The sequence below is a fragment of the Rhipicephalus microplus genome, unplaced genomic scaffold, assembly GCF_043290135.1.
Source record: "Rhipicephalus microplus isolate Deutch F79 unplaced genomic scaffold, USDA_Rmic scaffold_53, whole genome shotgun sequence".
NCBI classification, from domain to species: Eukaryota; Metazoa; Arthropoda; class Arachnida; order Ixodida; family Ixodidae; genus Rhipicephalus; species Rhipicephalus microplus.
The window spans coordinates 638,993-663,978 of NW_027464626.1; positions in this window are offsets into that span (position 1 = coordinate 638,993).

The window sequence follows — 24,986 nt, forward strand, 5'->3', positions numbered from 1 at the left end:
CAACTAAAAACTCCACAACTAGAAACTCCACAACTAGAGACTCCACAACTCGAAACTCCACAACTAGAAACTCCACAACTAAAAACTCTACAACCAGAGACTCTACAACTTCACAACTAGAAATACCACAACTGGAAACTCTACAACTAGATACTCTGCAACTAGAAACTCCACAACTAGAGACTCCACAACTTGAAACTTCACAACTTGAAACTCCACAACTTGAGACTCCACAACTAGAAAGTCCACAACTTGAAACTCCGCAGCTTGAGACTACGCAACTAGAAACTCCACAACTAGGGACTCCGCAACTAGAAACTCCACAACTGGAAACTCCACAACTGGAAAATCCACTACTAGATACTCCACAACTGGAAACTCGGCAACTAGAAACTTCACATCTAGAGACTCCACAACTTGAAACTCCACAACTAGAGACTCTGCAACTAGAAACTCAACAACTAGATACTCCGCAACTGAACAACGAGAAACTCAACAACTGGAAAATCCACAACTAGATACTCCACAACTAGAAAATCTACAACTAGAAACTCCACAACTATAGACTCCACAAGTTTAAACTCCACAACTTGAGACTCCACAACTAGAAACTCCACAACTAGAAACTCCACAACTGGAAACTCCCCAACTAGAAACTCCGCAACTAGAAACTCCGCAACAGGAGACTCTACAACTAGAAACTCCACAACTAGAAACTCGAAAACTAGAAACTCCACAACTAGAAACTTCACAACTAGAAACTCCGCAACTAGAGACTCCACAACTAGAAACTTCGCAACTTGAAACTCCTCAAATAGAAACTCCACAACCAGAAACTCCACAACTAGAAACTCCGCAACTAGAAACTCCGCAACTAGAGACTCCACAACTAGAAACTCCACAACTAGAAACTCCAGAACTTCAAACTTCACAAATACAGACTCGGCAACTACAAATTCCTTATCTAGAAACTCCACAACTAGAAACTGCAAAACTAGAGACTCCACAACTAGAAACTCAACAACTAAAAACTCCACAACTACAAGCTCCACAATTAGAGACTCGGCTACAAGAAATTTCATGTCTAGAAAGTCCACAACTATAACTCCAGAAATGGAAACTCCACAACTAGAAACTCCACAACTAAAAACTCCACAACTAGAGACTCCGCAACTAGAAACTCCGCAGCTAGATACTCCACAAATAGAAACTCCGCAGCTAGAAACTACACAACTACTGACTCCACAACTAGAAACTCCACAACTAGAAACTCCACAACTTGAAACCTCACGACCTTAAGTTACGCAACTAGAAAATCCACAGCTAGAGATTCAAAACTAGAAACTCCACAACTAGAAACTCCACAACTCAAAATTCCACAACTAGAAACTCCAAAATTCGAAACTCCACAACTTGAAACTCCACAACTGGAAACTCCACAACTAGACACTCCACAACTAAAAACTCTTCAACTAGAAACTCCTAAACTAGAGACTCCACAACAAGAGAATCTACAACTAGAGACTTCAAACTAGAAACTCAACAACTAGAAACTTCAAAATTCGAAACTCTACTAGAAACTCCACAACTTGAAACTCCACAACTAGACACTCCACAACTAGAAACTCCACAACTAGAGACTCTGCAACTATGGAACTCCACTACTAGAAACTCCGCATTTAGAAACTCCGCAACAAGAAATTCCACAGCTAGAAACACCAACACTAGCAACTCCTCAACTAGAAACTCCGCATCTAGAGACTCCACAACTAGAAACTGCACAACTAGAGTCTCCACAACTTGAAACTCCACAACTAAAAACTCCACAACCAGAAACTCCACAACTAGAAACTCCACAACTAGAAACTTCACAACTAGAAACTCCACAACTGGATACTCCAAAACTAGAAAATCTACAACTAGAAACTCCACAACTACAGACTCCACAACTTGAAACTTCACAAGTTTAAACTCCACAACTTGAGACTCCACAACTAGCGACTCCACAACTAGAAACTCCACAACTGGAAACTCCCCAACTAGAAACTCTGCAACTAGAAACTCCCCAACAGGAGACTCTACAACTAGAAACTCCACAACTAGAAACTCGAAAAGTAGAAACTCCACAACTAGAAACTTCACAACTACAAACTCCGCAACTAGAGACTCCACCACTAGAAACTTCACAACTTGAAACTCCTCATATAGAAACTCCACAACCAGAAACTCCACAACTAGAAACTCCACAACTAGAAACTCCGCAACTAGAGACTCCACAACTAGAAACTCCACAACTAGAAACTCCACAACTTCAAACTCCATTAAAACAGACTCGGCAACTAGAAATTCCGTATCTAGAAACTCCACAACTAGAAACTGCAAAACTAGAGACTTCAACACTAGAAACTCCACAACTAAAAACTCCACAACTTAAAACTCCACAACTAGAAACTCCACAACTTAAAACTCCACAACTAGATACTCCACAACTGGAAACTCCACAACTAGATACTTCACAACTGGAAACTCCACAACTAGATACTCCACAACTGGAAACTCCACAACTAGAAACTCCACAACTAGAGACTCCACAACTTGAAACTCCACAACAAGAAACTCCACAACTAGAAACTCCTCAACCAGAGACTCCGCAACTCCACAACTAGAAACTCCACAACTAGATACTCTGCAACTAGTACCTCCACAACTAGAGACTCCACAACTTGAAACTCCACAACTTTAAGCTCCACAACTTGAGACTCCACAACTAGAAACTCCACAACTTGAAACTCCGCAGCTTGAGACTCCGCAACTAGAAACTCCACAACTAGGGACTCCGCAACTAGAAACTCGGCAACTAGAAACTCCACGACTAGAGACTCCACAACTTGAAACTCCGCAACTAGAAACTCCGCAACAGGAGACTCTACAACTAGAAACTCCACAACTAGAAACTCGAAAACTAGAAACTCCACAACTAGAAACTTCACAACTAGAAACTCCGCAACTAGAGACTCCACAACTAGAAACTTCACAACTTGAAACTCCTCAAATAGAAACTCCACAACCAGAAACTCCACAACTAGAAACTCCGCAACTAGAAATTCCGCAACTAGAGACTCCACAACTAGAAACTCCACAACTAGAAACTCCAGAACTTCAAACTTCACAAATACAGACTCGGCAACTACAAATTCCATATCTAGAAACTCCACAACTAGAAACTGCAAAACTAGAGACTCCACAACTAGAAACTCAACAACTAAAAACTCCACAACTACAAGCTCCACAAATAGAGACTCGGCTACAAGAAATTTCATGTCTAGAAAGTCCACAACTATAACTCCAGAAATGGAAACTCCACAACTAGAAACTCCACAACTAAAAACTCCACAACTAGAGACTCCGCAACTAGAAACTCCGCAGCTAGATACTCCACAAATAGAAACTCCGCAGCTAGAAACTACACAACTACAGACTCCACAACTAGAAACTCCAGAACTAGAAACTCCACAACTTGAAACCTCACGACCTTAAGTTACGCAACTAGAAAATACACAGCTAGAGATTCAAAACTAGAAACTCCACAACTAGAAACTCCACAACTAAAAATTCCACAACTAGAAACTCCAAAATTCGAAACTCCACAACTGGAAACTCCACAACTGGAAACTTCACAACTAGACACTCCACAACTAAAATTTCTACAACTAGAAAGTTCTAAACTAGAGACTCCATAACTAGAGACTCCACAACTAGAGACTTCAAAACTAGAAACTCAACAACTAGAAGCTCCACAACTAAAAACTCTACAACTAGAAATTCCACAACTTGAGACTCCGCCACTTTAAACTCCACAACCCTAGACTCCACAACTAAAAACTCCACGACTAGAAACTCCACAACTAGAAACTCCATAACTAGAACCTCCACAACCAGAGACTCCGCAACTAGAATCTCTGCAACTAGAAACTCCACAACCTGAAACTCCACAACTAGAAACTCCAACACTAGCAACTCCTCAACTAGAAACTCCGCATCTAGAGACTCCACAACTAGAAACTGCACAACTAGAGTCTCCACAACTTGAAACTCCACAACTAAAAACTCCACAACCAGAAACTCCACAACTAGAAACTCCACAACTAGAAACTCCACAACTAGAAACTCCACAACTGGAAACTCCCCAACTAGAAACTCCGCAACTAGAAACTCCGCAACAGGAGAATCTACAACTAGAAACTCCACAACTAGAAACTCGAAAACTAGAAACTCCACAACTAGAAACTTCACAACTAGAAACTCCGCAACTAGAGACTCCACAACTAGAAACTTCACAACTTGAAACTCCTCAAATAGAAACTCCACAACCAGAAACTCCACAACTAGAAATTCCACAACTAGAAACTCCGCAACTAGAAACTCGGCAACTAGAAACTCCACGACTGGAGACTCCACAACTTGAAACTCCACAACTAGAGACTCTGCAACTAGAAACTCCACAACTCGAAACTCCACAACTCGAAACTCCACAACTAGACACTCCACAAGAAAAAACTCTTCAACTAGAAATTCCTAAACTAAAGACTCCACAACTAGAGAATCTACAACTAGAGACTTCAAACTAGAAACACAACAACTAGAAACTCCACAACTAAAAACTCAACAACTAAAACTCCACAGCCTCAGACTCCGCAACTTGAAACTCCACAACTAGAAACTCCACATCTAGAGACTCCACAACTTGAAACTCCACAACTAGAGACTCTGCAACTAGAAACTCAACAACTAGAGACTGCGCACCTCAACAACTAGAAACTCCACAACTGGAAAATCCACAACTAGATACTCCACAACTAAAAAATATACAACTAGAAACTCCACAACTATACACTCCACAAATTTAAACTCCACAAGTTTAAACTCCACAACTTGAGACTCCACAACTAGAAACTTCACAACTGAAAACTCCCCAACTAGAAACTCCACAACTAGAAACTCCGCAACAGGAGACTCTATAACTAGAAACTCCACAACTAGAAACTCCAAAACGAGAAACTCCACAACTAGAAACTCCACAAGTTTAAACTCCACAACTTGAGACTCCACAACTAGAAACTCCACAACTTGAAACTCCTCAACTAGAAACTCCACAACCAGAAACTCCACAAGTAGAAACTTCGAAACTAGAAACTCCGCAACTAGAGACTCCACAACTAGAAACTCCACGACTAGAAACTCCACAACTACAAACTCCACAAATACAGACTCGGCAACTAGAAATTCCATATCTAGAAACTCCACAACTAGTAACTGCAAAACTAGAGACTTCACAACTAGAAACTCAACAGCTAAAAACTCCACAACTAAAAACTCCACAACTGGAAACTCCACAACTTGAGACTCCGCAACTTGAAACTTCACAACTAGAAACTCCGCTATTAAAAACTCCACAACTAGAAACTCCGCAACTAGAAACTCCACAACTCAAAACTCCACAACTAGATACTCCACAACTGGAAACTCCACAACTAGATACTTCACAACTGGAAACTCCACAACTAGATACTCCACAACTGGAAACTCCACAACTAGAAACTCCATAACTAGAGACTCCACAACTCGAAACTCCACAACTATAAACTCCACAACTAAAAACTCCACAACCAGAGACTCCACAACTTCACAATTAGAAACTCCACAACTGGAAGCTCCACAACTAGATACTCTGCAACTAGAAACTCCACAACTAGAGACTCCACAACTTGAAACTTCACAACTTGAAACTCCACAACTTGAGACTCCACAACTAGAAATTCCACAACTTGAAACTCCGCAGCTTGAGACTCGGCAACTAGAAACTCCACAACTAGGGACTCCGCAACTAGAAACTCCACAACTAGAAACTCCAAAACTGGAAACTCCACTACTAGATACTCCACAACTGGAAACTCGGCAACTAGAAACTCCAAAACTAGAGACTCCACAACTTGAAACTCCACAGCTAGAAACTCCACAACTGGAAACTCGACAACTAGAAACTCCACATCTAGAGACTCCACAACTTGAAACTCCACAACTAGAGACTCTGCAACTAGAAACTCAACAACTAGATACTCCGCAACTGAACAACTAGAAACTCCACAACTGGAAAATCCACAACTAGATACTCCACAACTAGAAAATCTACAACTAGAAACTCCACAACTATAGACTCCACAACTTGAAACTTCACAAGTTTAAACTCCACAACTTGAGACTCCACAACTAGCGACTCCACAACTAGAAACTCCACAACTGGAAACTCCCCAACTAGAAACTCCGCAACTAGAAACTCCGCAACAGGAGACTCTACAACTAGAAACTCCACAACTAGAAACTCGAAAAGTAGAAACTCCACAACTAGAAACTTCACAACTACAAACTCCGCAACTAGAGACTCCACAACTAGAAACTTCACAACTTGAAACTCCTCATATAGAAACTCCACAACCAGAAAGTCCACAACTAGAAACTCCACAACTAGAAACTCCGCAACTAGAGACTCCACAACTAGAAACTCCACAACTAGAAACTCCACAACTTCAAACTCCATTAAAACAGACTCGGCAACTAGAAATTCCGTATCTAGAAACTCCACAACTAGAAAATGCAAAACTAGAGACTTCAACACTAGAAACTCCACAACTAAAAACTCCACAACTTAAAACTCCACAACTAGAAACTCCACAACTTAAAACTCCACAACTAGATACTCCACAACTGGAAACTCCACAACTAGATACTTCACAACTGGAAACTCCACAACTAGATACTCCACAACTGGAAACTCCACAACTAGAAACTCCACAACTAGAGACTCCACAACTTGAAACTCCACAACTAGAAACTCCACAACTAGAAACTCCTCAACCAGAGACTCCGCAACTCCACAACTAGAAACTCCACAACTGGAAACTCCACAACTAGATACTCTGCAACTAGTACCTCCACAACTAGAGACTCCACAACTTGAAACTCCACAACTTTAAGCTCCACAACTTGAGACTCCACAACTAGAAACTCCACAACTTGAAACTCCGCAGCTTGAGACTCCGCAACTAGAAACTCCACAACTAGGGACTCCGCAACTAGAAACTCGGCAACTAGAAACTCCACGACTAGAGACTCCACAACTTGAAACTCCGCAACTAGAAACTCCGCAACAGGAGACTCTACAACTAGAAACTCCACAACTAGAAACTCGAAAACTAGAAACTCCACAACTAGAAACTTCACAACTAGAAACTCCGCAACTAGAGACTCCACAACTAGAAACTTCACAACTTGAAACTCCTCAAATAGAAACTCCACAACCAGAAACTCCACAACCAGAAACTCCGCAACTAGAAACTCCGCAACTAGAGACTCCACAACTAGAAACTCCACAACTAGAAACTCCAGAACTTCAAACTTCACAAATACAGACTCGGCAACTACAAATTCCATATCTAGAAACTCCACAACTAGAAACTGCAAAACTAGAGACTCCACAACTAGAAACTCAACAACTAAAAACTCCACAACTACGAGCTCCACAAATAGAGACTCGGCTACAAGAAATTTCATGTCTAGAAAGTCCACAACTATAACTCCAGAAATGGAAACTCCACAACTAGAAACTCCACAACTAAAAACTCCACAACTAGAGACTCCGCAACTAGAAACTCCGCAGCTAGATACTCCACAAATAGAAACTCCGCAGCTAGAAACTACACAACTACAGACTCCACAACTAGAAACTCCACAACTAGAAACTCCACAACTTGAAACCTCACGACCTTAAGTTACGCAACTAGAAAATCCACAGCTAGAGATTCAAAACTAGAAACTCCACAACTAGAAACTCCACAACTAAAAATTCCACAACTAGAAACTCCAAAATTCGAAACTCCACAACTCGAAACTCCACAACTGGAAACTCCACAACTAGACACTCCACAACTAAAAACTCTTCAACTAGAAACTCCTAAACTAGAGACTCCACAACAAGAGAATCTACAACTAGAGACTTCAAACTAGAAACTCAACAACTAGAAACTTCAAAATTCGAAACTCTACTAGAAACTCCACAACTTGAAACTCCACAACTAGACACTCCACAACTAGAAACTCCACAACTAGAGACTCTGCAACTATGGAACTCCGCTACTAGAAACTCCGCATTTAGAAACTCCGCAACAAGAAATTCCACAGCTAGAAACACCACAACTAGACACTCCGCAACTACAAACTCCAACACTTGAGACGCCGCAACTAGAAACTCCACTACTCAAACCTCCACAACAAGAAACTCCACAACTCGAAACTCCACAACTGGAAACTCCACAAATGGAAACTTCACAACTAGACACTCCATAACTAAAATTTCTACAACTAGAAAGTTCTAAACTAGAGACTCCATAACTAGAGACTCCACAACTAGAGACTTCAAAACTAGAAACTCAACAACTAGAAGCTCCACAACTAAAAACTCTACAACTAGAAATTCCACAACTTGAGACTCCGCCACTTTAAACTCCACAACCCTAGACTCCACAACTAAAAACTCCACGACTAGAAACTCCACAACTAGAAACTCCATAACTAGAACCTCCACAACCAGAGACTCCGCAACTAGAATCTCTGCAACTAGAAACTCCACAACCTGAAACTCCACAACTAGAAACTCCAACACTAACAACTCCTCAACTAGAAACTCCGCATCTAGAGACTCCACAACTAGAAACTGCACAACTAGAGTCTCCACAACTTGAAACTCCACAACTAAAAACTCCACAACCAGAAACTCCACAACTAGAAACTCCACAACTAGAAACTCCAAAACTAGAAACTCCACAACTAGAAACTCCCCAACTAGAAACTCCGCAACTAGAAACTCCGCAACTAGAGACTCCACAACTAGAAACTTCACAACTTGAAACTCCTCAAATAGAAACTCCACAACCAGAAACTCCACAACTAGAAATTCCACAACTAGAAACTTTGCAACTAGAAACTCGGCAACTAGAAACTCCACGACTGGAGACTCCACAACTTGAAACTCCACAACTAGAGACTCTGCAACTAGAAACTCCACAACTCGAAACTCCACAACTCGAAACTCCACAACTAGACACTCCACAAGAAAAAACTCTTCAACTAGAAATTCCTAAACTAAAGACTCCACAACTAGAGAATCTACAACTAGAGACTTCAAACTAGAAACACAACAACTAGAAACTCCACAACTAAAAACTCAACAACTAAAACTCCACAGCCTCAGACTCCGCAACTTGAAACTCCACAACTAGAAACTCCACATCTAGAGACTCCACAACTTGAAACTCCACAACTAGAGACTCTGCAACTAGAAACTCAACAACTAGAGACTGCGCACCTCAACAACTAGAAACTCCACAACTGGAAAATCCACAACTAGATACTCCACAACTACAAAATATACAACTAGAAACTCCACAACTATACACTCCACAAATTTAAACTCCACAAGTTTAAACTCCACAACTTGAGACTCCACAACTAGAAACTCCACAACTGAAAACTCCCCAACTAGAAACTCCACAACTAGAAACTCCGCAACAGGAGACTCTATAACTAGAAACTCCACAACTAGAAACTCCAAAACGAGAAACTCCACAACTAGAAACTCCACAAGTTTAAACTCCACAACTTGAGACTCCACAACTAGAAACTCCACAACTTGAAACTCCTCAACTAGAAACTCCACAACCAGAAACTCCACAAGTAGAAACTTCGCAACTAGAAACTCCGCAACTAGAGACTCCACAACTAGAAACTCCACGACTAGAAACTCCACGACTACAAACTCCACAAATACAGACTCGGCAACTAGAAATTCCATATCTAGAAACTCCACAACTAGTAACTGCAAAACTAGAGACTTCACAACTAGAAACTCAACAGCTAAAAACTCCACAACTAAAAACTCCACAACTGGAAACTCCACAACTTGAGACTCCGCAACTTGAAACTTCACAACTAGAAACTCCGCTATTAAAAACTCCACAACTAGAAACTCCGCAACTAGAAACTCCACAACTCAAAACTCCACAACTAGATACTCCACAACTGGAAACTCCACAACTAGATACTTCACAACTGGAAACTCCACAACTAGATACTCCACAACTGGAAACTCCACAACTAGAAACTCCATAACTAGAGACTCCACAACTCGAAACTCCACAACTATAAACTCCACAACTAAAAACTCCACAACCAGAGACTCCACAACTTCACAATTAGAAACTCCACAACTGGAAGCTCCACAACTAGATACTCTGCAACTAGAAACTCCACAACTAGAGACTCCACAACTTGAAACTTCACAACTTGAAACTCCACAACTTGAGACTCCACAACTAGAAATTCCACAACTTGAAACTCCGCAGCTTGAGACTCGGCAACTAGAAACTCCACAACTAGGGACTCCGCAACTAGAAACTCCACAACTAGAAACTCCAAAACTGGAAACTCCACTACTAGATACTCCACAACTGGAAACTCGGCAACTAGAAACTCCAAAACTAGAGACTCCACAACTTGAAACTCCACAGCTAGAAACTCCACAACTGGAAACTCGACAACTAGAAACTCCACATCTAGAGACTCCACAACTTGAAACTCCACAACTAGAGACTCTGCAACTAGAAACTCAACAACTAGATACTCCGCAACTGAACAACTAGAAACTCCACAACTGGAAAATCCACAACTAGATACTCCACAACTAGAAAATCTACAACTAGAAACTCCACAACTATAGACTCCGCAACTTGAAACTTCACAAGTTTAAACTCCACAACTTGAGACTCCACAACTAGCGACTCCACAACTAGAAACTCCACAACTGGAAACTCCCCAACTAGAAACTCCGCAACTAGAAACTCCGCAACAGGAGACTCTACAACTAGAAACTCCACAACTAGAAACTCGAAAAGTAGAAACTCCACAACTAGAAACTTCACAACTACAAACTCCGCAACTAGAGACTCCACAACTAGAAACTTCACAACTTGAAACTCCTCATATAGAAACTCCACAACCAGAAAGTCCACAACTAGAAACTCCACAACTAGAAACTCCGCAACTAGAGACTCCACAACTAGAAACTCCACAACTAGAAACTCCACAACTTCAAACTCCATTAAAACAGACTCGGCAACTAGAAATTCCGTATCTAGAAACTCCACAACTAGAAACTGCAAAACTAGAGACTTCAACACTAGCAACTCCACAACTAAAAACTCCACAACTTAAAACTCCACAACTAGAAACTCCACAACTTAAAACTCCACAACTAGATACTCCACAACTGGAAACTCCACAACTAGATACTTCACAACTGGAAACTCCACAACTAGATACTCCACAACTGGAAACTCCACAACTAGAAACTCCACAACTAGAGACTCCACAACTTGAAACTCCACAACTAGAAACTCCACAACTAGAAACTCCTCAACCAGAGACTCCGCAACTCCACAACTAGAAACTCCACAACTAGATACTCTGCAACTAGTACCTCCACAACTAGAGACTCCACAACTTGAAACTCCACAACTTTAAGCTCCACAACTTGAGACTCCACAACTAGAAACTCCACAACTTGGAACTCCGCAGCTTGAGACTCCGCAACTAGAAACTCCACAACTAGGGACTCCGCAACTAGAAACTCGGCAACTAGAAACTCCACGACTAGAGACTCCACAACTTGAAACTCCGCAACTAGAAACTCCGCAACAGGAGACTCTACAACTAGAAACTCCACAACTAGAAACTAGAAAACTAGAAACTCCACAACTAGAAACTTCACAACTAGAAACTCCGCAACTAGAGACTCCACAACTAGAAACTTCACAACTTGAAACTCCTCAAATAGAAACTCCACAACCAGAAACTCCACAACTAGAAACTCCGCAACTAGAAACTCCGCAACTAGAGACTCCACAACTAGAAACTCCACAACTAGAAACTCCAGAACTTCAAACTTCACAAATACAGACTCGGCAACTACAAATTCCATATCTAGAAACTCCACAACTAGAAACTGCAAAACTAGAGACTCCACAACTAGAAACTCAACAACTAAAAACTCCACAACTACAAGCTCCACAAATAGAGACTCGGCTACAAGAAATTTCATGTCTAGAAAGTCCACAACTATAACTCCAGAAATGGAAACTCCACAACTAGAAACTCCACAACTAAAAACTCCACAACTAGAGACTCCGCAACTAGAAACTCCGCAGCTAGATACTCCACAAATAGAAACTCCGCAGCTAGAAACTACACAACTACAGACTCCACAACTAGAAACTCCACAACTAGAAACTCCACAACTTGAAACCTCACGACCTTAAGTTACGCAACTAGAAAATCCACAGCTAGAGATTCAAAACTAGAAACTCCACAACTAGAAACTCCACAACTAAAAATTCCACAACTAGAAACTCCAAAATTCGAAACTCCACAACTCGAAACTCCACAACTGGAAACTCCACAACTAGACACTCCACAACTAAAAACTCTTCAACTAGAAACTCCTAAACTAGAGACTCCACAACAAGAGAATCTACAACTAGAGACTTCAAACTAGAAACTCAACAACTAGAAACTTCAAAATTCGAAACTCTACTAGAAACTCCACAACTTGAAACTCCACAACTAGACACTCCACAACTAGAAACTCCACAACTAGAGACTCTGCAACTATGGAACTCCGCTACTAGAAACTCCGCATTTAGAAACTCCGCAACAAGAAATTCCACAGCTAGAAACACCACAACTAGACACTCCGCAACTACAAACTCCAACACTTGAGACGCCGCAACTAGAAACTCCACTACTCAAATCTCCACAACAAGAAACTCCACAACTCGAAACTCCACAACTGGAAACTCCACAACTGGAAACTTCACAACTAGACACTCCACAACTAAAATTTCTACAACTAGAAAGTTCTAAACTAGAGACTCCATAACTAGAGACTCCACAACTAGAGACTTCAAAACTAGAAACTCAACAACTAGAAGCTCCACAACTAAAAACTCTACAACTAGAAATTCCACAACTTGAGACTCCGCCACTTTAAACTCCACAACCCTAGACTCCACAACTAAAAACTCCACGACTAGAAACTCCACAACTAGAAACTCCATAACTAGAACCTCCACAACCAGAGACTCCGCAACTAGAATCTCTGCAACTAGAAACTCCACAACCTGAAACTCCACAACTAGAAACTCCAACACTAGCAACTCCTCAACTAGAAACTCCGCATCTAGAGACTCCACAACTAGAAACTGCACAACTAGAGTCTCCACAACTTGAAACTCCACAACTAAAAACTCCACAACCAGAAACTCCACAACTAGAAACTCCACAACTAGAAACTCCACAACTAGAAACTCCACAACTGGAAACTCCCCAACTAGAAACTCCGCAACTAGAAACTCCGCAACAGGAGAATCTACAACTAGAAACTCCACAACTAGAAACTCGAAAACTAGAAACTCCACAACTAGAAACTTCACAACTAGAAACTCCGCAACTAGAGACTCCACAACTAGAAACTTCACAACTTGAAACTCCTCAAATAGAAACTCCACAACCAGAAACTCCACAACTAGAAATTCCACAACTAGAAACTCCGCAACTAGAAACTCGGCAACTAGAAACTCCACGACTGGAGACTCCACAACTTGAAACTCCACAACTAGAGACTCTGCAACTAGAAACTCCACAACTCGAAACTCCACAACTCGAAACTCCACAACTAGACACTCCACAAGAAAAAACTCTTCAACTAGAAATTCCTAAACTAAAGACTCCACAACTAGAGAATCTACAACTAGAGACTTCAAACTAGAAACACAACAACTAGAAACTCCACAACTAAAAACTCAACAACTAAAACTCCACAGCCTCAGACTCCGCAACTTGAAACTCCACAACTAGAAACTCCACATCTAGAGACTCCACAACTTGAAACTCCACAACTAGAGACTCTGCAACTAGAAACTCAACAACTAGAGACTGCGCACCTTAACAACTAGAAACTCCACAACTGGAAAATCCACAACTAGATACTCCACAACTAGAAAATATACAACTAGAAACTCCACAACTATACACTCCACAAATTTAAACTCCACAAGTTTAAACTCCACAACTTGAGACTCCACAACTAGAAACTTCACAACTGAAAACTCCCCAACTAGAAACTCCACAACTAGAAACTCCGCAACAGGAGACTCTATAACTAGAAACTCCACAACTAGAAACTCCAAAACGAGAAACTCCACAACTAGAAACTCCACAAGTTTAAACTCCACAACTTGAGACTCCACAACTAGAAACTCCACAACTTGAAACTCCTCAACTAGAAACTCCACAACCAGAAACTCCACAAGTAGAAACTTCGAAACTAGAAACTCCGCAACTAGAGACTCCACAACTAGAAACTCCACGACTAGAAACTCCACAACTACAAACTCCACAAATACAGACTCGGCAACTAGAAATTCCATATCTAGAAACTCCACAACTAGTAACTGCAAAACTAGAGACTTCACAACTAGAAACTCAACAGCTAAAAACTCCACAACTAAAAACTCCACAACTGGAAACTCCACAACTTGAGACTCCGCAACTTGAAACTTCACAACTAGAAACTCCGCTATTAAAAACTCCACAACTAGAAACTCCGCAACTAGAAACTCCACAACTCAAAACTCCACAACTAGATACTCCACAACTGGAAACTCCACAACTAGATACTTCACAACTGGAAACTCCACAACTAGATACTCCACAACTGGAAACTCCACAACTAGAAACTCCATAACTAGAGACTCCACTACTCGAAACTCCACAACTATAAACTCCACAACTAAAAACTCCACAACCAGAGACTCCACAACTTCACAATTAGAATCTCCACAACTGGAAGCTCCACAACTAGATACTCTGCAACTAGAAACTCCACAACTAGAGACTCCACAACTTGAAACTTCACAACTTGAAACTCCACAACTTGAGACTCCACAACTAGAAACTCCACAACTTGAAACTCCGCAGCTTGAGACTCGGCAACTAGAAACTCCACAACTAAGGACTCCGCAACTAGAAACTCCACAACTAGAAACTCCAAAACTGGAAACTCCACTACTAGATACTCCACAACTGGAAACTCGGCAACTAGAAACTCCAAAACTAGAGACTCCACAACTTGAAACTCCACAGCTAGAAACTCCACAACTGGAAACTCGACAACTAGAAACTCCACATCTAGAGACTCCACAACTTGAAACTCCACAACTAGAGACTCTGCAACTAGAAACTCAACAACTAGATACTCCGCAACTGAACAACTAGAAACTCCACAACTGGAAAATCCACAACTAGATACTCCACAACTAGAAAATCTACAACTAGAAACTCCACAACTATAGACTCCACAACTTGAAACTTCACAAGTTTAAACTCCACAACTTGAGACTCCACAACTAGCGACTCCACAACTAGAAACTCCACAACTGGAAACTCCCCAACTAGAAACTCCGCAACTAGAAACTCCGCAACAGGAGACTCTACAACTAGAAACTCCACAACTAGAAACTCGAAAAGTAGAAACTCCACAACTAGAAACTTCACAACTACAAACTCCGCAACTAGAGACTCCACAACTAGAAACTTCACAACTTGAAACTCCTCATATAGAAACTCCACATCCAGAAAGTCCACAACTAGAAACTCCACAACTAGAAACTCCGCAACTAGAGACTCCACAACTAGAAACTCCACAACTAGAAACTCCACAACTTCAAACTCCATTAAAACAGACTCGGCAACTAGAAATTCCGTATCTAGAAACTCCACAACTAGAAAATGCAAAACTAGAGACTTCAACACTAGAAACTCCACAACTAAAAACTCCACAACTTAAAACTCCACAACTAGAAACTCCACAACTTAAAACTCCACAACTAGATACTCCTCAACTGGAAACTCCACAACTAGATACGTCACAACTGGAAACTCCACAACTAGATACTCCACAACTGGAAACTCCACAACTAGAAACTCCACAACTAGAGACTCCACAACTTGAAACTCCGCAACTAGAAACTCCACAACTAGAAACTCCTCAACCAGAGACTCCGCAACTCCACAACTAGAAACTCCACAACTGGAAACTCCACAACTAGATACTCTGCAACTAGTACCTCCACAACTAGAGACTCCACAACTTGAAACTCCACAACTTTAAGCTCCACAACTTGAGACTCCACAACTAGAAACTCCACAACTTGAAACTCCGCAGCTTGAGACTCCGCAACTAGAAACTCCACAACTAGGGACTCCGCAACTAGAAACTCGGCAACTAGAAACTCCACGACTAGAGACTCCACAACTTGAAACTCCGCAACTAGAAACTCCGCAACAGGAGACTCTACAACTAGAAACTCCACAACTAGAAACTCGAAAACTAGAAACTCCACAACTAGAAACTTCACAACTAGAAACTCCGCAACTAGAGACTCCACAACTAGAAACTTCACAACTTGAAACTCCTCAAATAGAAACTCCACAACCAGAAACTCCACAACTAGAAACTCCGCAACTAGAAACTCCGCAACTAGAGACTCCACAACTAGAAACTCCACAACAGGAAACTCCAGAACTTCAAACTTCACAAATACAGACTCGGCAACTACAAATTCCATATCTAGAAACTCCACAACTAGAAACTGCAAAACTAGAGACTCCACAACTAGAAACTCAACAACTAAAAACTCCACAACTACAAGCTCCACAAATAGAGACTCGGCTACAAGAAATTTCATGTCTAGAAAGTCCACAACTATAACTCCAGAAATGGAAACTCCACAACTAGAAACTCCACAACTAAAAACTCCACAACTAGAGACTCCGCAACTAGAAACTCCGCAGCTAGATACTCCACAAATAGAAACTCCGCAGCTAGAAACTACACAACTACAGACTCCACAACTAGAAACTCCACAACTAGAAACTCCACAACTTGAAACCTCACGACCTTAAGTTACGCAACTAGAAAATCCACAGCTAGAGATTCAAAACTAGAAACTCCACAACTAGAAACTCCACAACTAAAAATTCCACAACTAGAAACTCCAAAATTCGAAACTCCACAACTCGAAACTCCTCAACTGGAAACTCCACAACTAGACACTCCACAACTAAAAACTCTTCAACTAGAAACTCCTAAACTAGAGACTCCACAACAAGAGAATCTACAACTAGAGACTTCAAACTAGAAACTCCACAACTAGACACTCCACAACTAGAAACTCCACAACTAGAGACTCTGCAACTATGGAACTCCGCTACTAGAAACTCCGCATTTAGAAACTCCGCAACAAGAAATTCCACAGCTAGAAACACCACAACTAGACACTCCGCAACTACAAACTCCAACACTTGAGACGCCGCAACTAGAAACTCCACTACTCAAACCTCCACAACAAGAAACTCCACAACTCGAAACTCCACAACTGGAAACTCCACAACTGGAAACTTCACAACTAGACACTCCACAACTAAAATTTCTACAACTAGAAAGTTCTAAACTAGAGACTCCATAACTAGAGACTCCACAACTAGAGACTTCAAAACTAGAAACTCAACAACTAGAAGCTCCACAACTAAAAACTCTACAACTAGAAATTCCACAACTTGAGACTCCGCCACTTTAAACTCCACAACCCTAGACTCCACAACTAAAAACTCCACGACTAGAAACTCCACAACTAGAAACTCCATAACTAGAACCTCCACAACCAGAGACTCCGCAACTAGAATCTCTGCAACTAGAAACTCCACAACCTGAAACTCCACAACTAGAAACTCCAACACTAACAACTCCTCAACTAGAAACTCCGCATCTAGAGACTCCACAACTAGAAACTGCACAACTAGAGTCTCCACAACTTGAAACTCCACAACTAAAAACTCCACAACCAGAAACTCCACAACTAGAAACTCCACAACTAGAAACTCCACAACTAGAAACTCCACAACTGGAAACTCCCCAACTAGAAACTCCGCAACTAGAAACTCCGCAACTAGAGACTCCACAACTAGAAACTTCACAACTTGAAACTCCTCAAATAGAAACTCCACAACCAGAAACTCCACAACTAGAAATTCCACAACTAGAAACTCCGCAACTAGAGACTCTGCAACTAGAAACTCCACAACTCGAAACTCCACAACTCGAAACTCCACAACTAGACACTCCACAAGAAAAAACTCTTCAACTAGAAATTCCTAAACTAAAGACTCCACAACTAGAGAATCTACAACTAGAGACTTCAAACTAGAAACACAACCACTAGAAACTCCACAACTAAAAACTCAACATCTAAAACTCCACAGCCTCAGACTCCGCAACTTGAAACTCCACAACTAGAAACTCCACATCTAGAGACTCCACAACTTGAAACTCCACAACTAGAGACTCTGCAACTAGAAACTCAACAACTAGAGACTGCGCACCTCAACAACTAGAAACTCCACAACTGGAAAATCCACAACTAGATACTCCACAACTACAAAATATACAACTAGAAACTCCACAACTATACACTCCACAAATTTAAACTCCACAAGTTTAAACTCCACAACTTGAGACTCCACAACTAGAAACTCCACAACTGAAAACTCCCCAACTAGAAACTCCACAACTAGAAACTCCGCAACAGGAGACTCTATAACTAGAAACTCCACAACTAGAAACTCCAAAACGAGAAACTCCACAACTAGAAACTCCACAAGTTTAAACTCCACAACTTGAGACTCCACAACTAGAAACTCCACAACTTGAAACTCCTCAACTAGAAACTCCACAACCAGAAACTCCACAAGTAGAAACTTCGCAACTAGAAACTCCGCAACTAGAGACTCCACAACTAGAAACTCCACGACTAGAAACTCCACAACTACAAACTCCACAAATACAGACTCGGCAACTAGAAATTCCATATCTAGAAACTCCACAACTAGTAACTGCAAAACTAGAGACTTCACAACTAGAAACTCAACAGCTAAAAACTCCACAACTAAAAACTCCACAACTGGAAACTCCACAACTTGAGACTCCGCAACTTGAAACTTCACAACTAGAAACTCCGCTATTAAAAACTCCACAACTAGAAACTCCGCAACTAGAAACTCCACAACTCAAAACTCCACAACTAGATACTCCACAACTGGAAACTCCACAACTAGATACTTCACAACTGGAAACTCCACAACTAGATACTCCACAACTGGAAACTCCACAACTAGAAACTCCATAACTAGAGACTCCACAACTCGAAACTCCACAACTATAAACTCCACAACTAAAAACTCCACAACCAGAGACTCCACAACTTCACAATTAGAAACTCCACAACTGGAAGCTCCACAACTAGATACTCTGCAACTAGAAACTCCACAACTAGAGACTCCACAACTTGAAACTTCACAACTTGAAACTCCACAACTTGAGACTCCACAACTAGAAACTCCACAACTTGAAACTCCGCAGCTTGAGACTCGGCAACTAGAAACTCCACAACTAGGGACTCCGCAACTAGAAACTCCACAACTAGAAACTCCAAAACTGGAAACTCCACTACTAGATACTCCACAACTGGAAACTCGGCAACTAGAAACTCCACAACTAGAGACTCCACAACTTGAAACTCCACAGCTAGAAACTCCACAACTGGAAACTCGACAACTAGAAACTCCACATCTAGAGACTCCACAACTTGAAACTCCACAACTAGAGACTCTGCAACTAGAAACTCAACAACTAGATACTCCGCAACTGAACAACTAGAAACTCCACAACTGGAAAATCCACAACTAGATACTCCACAACTAGAAAATCTACAACTAGAAACTCCACAACTATAGACTCCACAACTTGAAACTCCACAAGTTTAAACTCCACAACTTGAGACTTCACAACTAGAAACTCCACAACTAGAAACTCCACAACTGGAAACTCCCCAACTAGAAACTCCGCAACTAGAAACTCCGCAACAGGAGACTCTACAACTAGAAACTCCACAACTAGAAACTCGAAAACTAGAAACTCCACAACTAGAAACTTCACAACTAGAAACTCCGCAACTAGAGACTCCACAACTAGAAACTTCACAACTTGAAACTCCTCAAATAGAAACTCCACAACCAGAAACTCCACAGCTAGAAACTCCGCAACTATAAACTCCGCAACTAGAGACTCCACAACTAGAAACTCCACAACTAGAAACTCCACAACTACAAACTCCACAAATAGAGACTCGGCAACTAGAAATTCTCTATCTAGAAACTCCACAACTAAAAACTTTACAACTAGAAACTGCAAAACTAGAGACTTCACAACTAGACACTCAACAACTAGAAACTCTACAACTAAAAACTCCACAACTGGAAACTCCACAACATGAGACTCCGCAACTTGAAACTCCACAACTAGAAACTCCACAACTAAAAATTCCACAACTAGAAACTCCAAAATTCGAAACTCCACAACTCGAAACTCCACAACTGGAAACTCCACAACTAGACACTCCACAACTAAAAACTCTTCAACTAGAAACTCCTAAACTAGAGACTCCACAACAAGAGAATCTACAACTAGAGACTTCAAACTAGAAACTCCACAACTAGACACTCCACAACTAGAAACTCCACAACTAGAGACTCTGCAACTATGGAACTCCGCTACTAGAAACTCCGCATTTAGAAACTCCGCAACAAGAAATTCCACAGCTAGAAACACCACAACTAGACACTCCGCAACTACAAACTCCAACACTTGAGACGCCGCAACTAGAAACTCCACTACTCAAACCTCCACAACAAGAAACTCCACAACTCGAAACTCCACAACTGGAAACTCCACAACTGGAAACTTCACAACTAGACACTCCACAACTAAAATTTCTACAACTAGAAAGTTCTAAACTAGAGACTCCATAACTAGAGACTCCACAACTAGAGACTTCAAAACTAGAAACTCAACAACTAGAAGCTCCACAACTAAAAACTCTACAACTAGAAATTCCACAACTTGAGACTCCGCCACTTTAAACTCCACAACCCTAGACTCCACAACTAAAAACTCCACGACTAGAAACTCCACAACTAGAAACTCCATAACTAGAACCTCCACAACCAGAGACTCCGCAACTAGAATCTCTGCAACTAGAAACTCCACAACCTGAAACTCCACAACTAGAAACTCCAACACTAACAACTCCTCAACTAGAAACTCCGCATCTAGAGACTCCACAACTAGAAACTGCACAACTAGAGTCTCCACAACTTGAAACTCCACAACTAAAAACTCCACAACCAGAAACTCCACAACTAGAAACTCCACAACTAGAAACTCCACAACTAGAAACTCCACAACTGGAAACTCCCCAACTAGAAACTCCGCAACTAGAAACTCCGCAACTAGAGACTCCACAACTAGAAACTTCACAACTTGAAACTCCTCAAATAGAAACTCCACAACCAGAAACTCCACAACTAGAAATTCCACAACTAGAAACTCCGCAACTAGAGACTCTGCAACTAGAAACTCCACAACTCGAAACTCCACAACTCGAAACTCCACAACTAGACACTCCACAAGAAAAAACTCTTCAACTAGAAATTCCTAAACTAAAGACTCCACAACTAGAGAATCTACAACTAGAGACTTCAAACTAGAAACACAACCACTAGAAACTCCACAACTAAAAACTCAACATCTAAAACTCCACAGCCTCAGACTCCGCAACTTGAAACTCCACAACTAGAAACTCCACATCTAGAGACTCCACAACTTGAAACTCCACAACTAGAGACTCTGCAACTAGAAACTCAACAACTAGAGACTGCGCACCTCAACAACTAGAAACTCCACAACTGGAAAATCCACAACTAGATACTCCACAACTACAAAATATACAACTAGAAACTCCACAACTATACACTCCACAAATTTAAACTCCACAAGTTTAAACTCCACAACTTGAGACTCCACAACTAGAAACTCCACAACTGAAAACTCCCCAACTAGAAACTCCACAACTAGAAACTCCGCAACAGGAGACTCTATAACTAGAAACTCCACAACTAGAAACTCCAAAACGAGAAACTCCACAACTAGAAACTCCACAAGTTTAAACTCCACAACTTGAGACTCCACAACTAGAAACTCCACAACTTGAAACTCCTCAACTAGAAACTCCACAACCAGAAACTCCACAAGTAGAAACTTCGCAACTAGAAACTCCGCAACTAGAGACTGCACAACTAGAAACTCCACGACTAGAAACTCCACAACTACAAACTCCACAAATACAGACTCGGCAACTAGAAATTCCATATCTAGAAACTCCACAACTAGTAACTGCAAAACTAGAGACTTCACAACTAGAAACTCAACAGCTAAAAACTCCACAACTAAAAACTCCACAACTGGAAACTCCACAACTTGAGACTCCGCAACTTGAAACTTCACAACTAGAAACTCCGCTATTAAAAACTCCACAACTAGAAACTCCGCAACTAGAAACTCCACAACTCAAAACTCCACAACTAGATACTCCACAACTGGAAACTCCACAACTAGATACTTCACAACTGGAAACTCCACAACTAGATACTCCACAACTGGAAACTCCACAACTAGAAACTCCATAACTAGAGACTCCACAACTCGAAACTCCACAACTATAAACTCCACAACTAAAAACTCCACAACCAGAGACTCCACAACTTCACAATTAGAAACTCCACAACTGGAAGCTCCACAACTAGATACTCTGCAACTAGAAACTCCACAACTAGAGACTCCACAACTTGAAACTTCACAACTTGAAACTCCACAACTTGAGACTCCACAACTAGAAACTCCACAACTTGAAACTCCGCAGCTTGAGACTCGGCAACTAGAAACTCCACAACTAGGGACTCCGCAACTAGAAACTCCACAACTACAAACTCCAAAACTGGAAACTCCACTACTAGATACTCCACAACTGGAAACTCGGCAACTAGAAACTCCACAACTAGAGACTCCACAACTTGAAACTCCACAGCTAGAAACTCCACAACTGGAAACTCGACAACTAGAAACTCCACATCTAGAGACTCCACAACTTGAAACTCCACAACTAGAGACTCTGCAACTAGAAACTCAACAACTAGATACTCCGCAACTGAACAACTAGAAACTCCACAACTGGAAAATCCACAACTAGATACTCCACAACTAGAAAATCTACAACTAGAAACTCCACAACTATAGACTCCACAACTTGAAACTCCACAAGTTTAAACTCCACAACTTGAGACTTCACAACTAGAAACTCCACAACTAGAAACTCCACAACTGGAAACTCCCCAACTAGAAACTCCGCAACTAGAAACTCCGCAACAGGAGACTCTACAACTAGAAACTCCACAACTAGAAACTCGAAAACTAGAAACTCCACAACTAGAAACTTCACAACTAGAAACTCCGCAACTAGAGACTCCACAACTAGAAACTTCACAACTTGAAACTCCTCAAATAGAAACTCCACAACCAGAAACTCCACAACTACAAACTCCACAAATAGAGACTCGGCAACTAGAAATTCTATATCTAGAAACTCCACAACTAAAAACTTTACAACTAGAAACTGCAAAACTAGAGACTTCACAACTAGACACTCAACAACTAGAAACTCTACAACTAAAAACTCCACAACTGGAAACTCCACAACATGAGACTCCGCAACTTGAAACTCCACAACTAGAAACTCCGCTATTAAAAACTCCGCAACTAGAAACTCCACAACTAGATACACCAACTGGAAACTCCACAACTGGAAACTCCAACACTAGAAACTCCACAACTAGAAACTCCACAACTAGAGACTCCCCAACTTGAAACTCCACAACTTTAAACTCCACAACTTCAGACTCCACAACTAGAAGCTCCACAACATGAAACTCCACAACTAGAAACTTCACAACCAGAAACTCTACAACTAGAAACTCCGCAACTAGAGACTCCACAACTAAAGACTCCACAACTAGAAACCCCACAACAACAAACTCCACAAATAGAGACTCGGCAACAAGAAATTCCATATCTAGAAAGTCCACAACTAAAAACTCCACAACTGGAAACTCCACAACTAGAAATAACACAACTAGATCCTCCGCAACTAGAAACTCCACAACCAGAGACTCTTGAACTAGAAACTCCGCAGCTAGAAACTCCACAAGTAGAAACTCCGCAACTAGAAACTCCGCATCTAGAAACTACACAACTAGAGACTCCACAACTAGAAACTCCAAAACTAGAAACTCCACAAATTGAAACCTCACAACCTTAAGTTACGCAACTAGAAAATCCACAGCTAGAGATTCCGCAACTAGAAACTCCACAACTAGAAACTCCACAACTAGAAACTCAACAACTAGAAACTCCGCAACTAGAGACTCCACAACCAAAAACTCCACAACTTGAAACTCCACAACTAGAAACTTAACAACTACAAACTCCACAACCAGAGACTCTGCAACTAGAAACTCCGCAGCTAGAAACTCCACAAATAGAAACTCTGCAACTAGAAACTCCGCAGCTAGAAACTACACAACTGCAAACTCCACAACTAGATACTCCACAACTGGAAACTCCACAACTAGAAACTCCACAACTACAACTAAAGACTCCACAACTCGAAACTCCACAACTAGAAACTCCACAACCAGAGACTCCGCAACTCCACAACTAGAAACTCCACACCTTGAAACTCCACAACTAGATACTGCGCAACTACAAACTCCACAACTAGAGACTCCACAACTTGAAACTCCACAACTTGAAA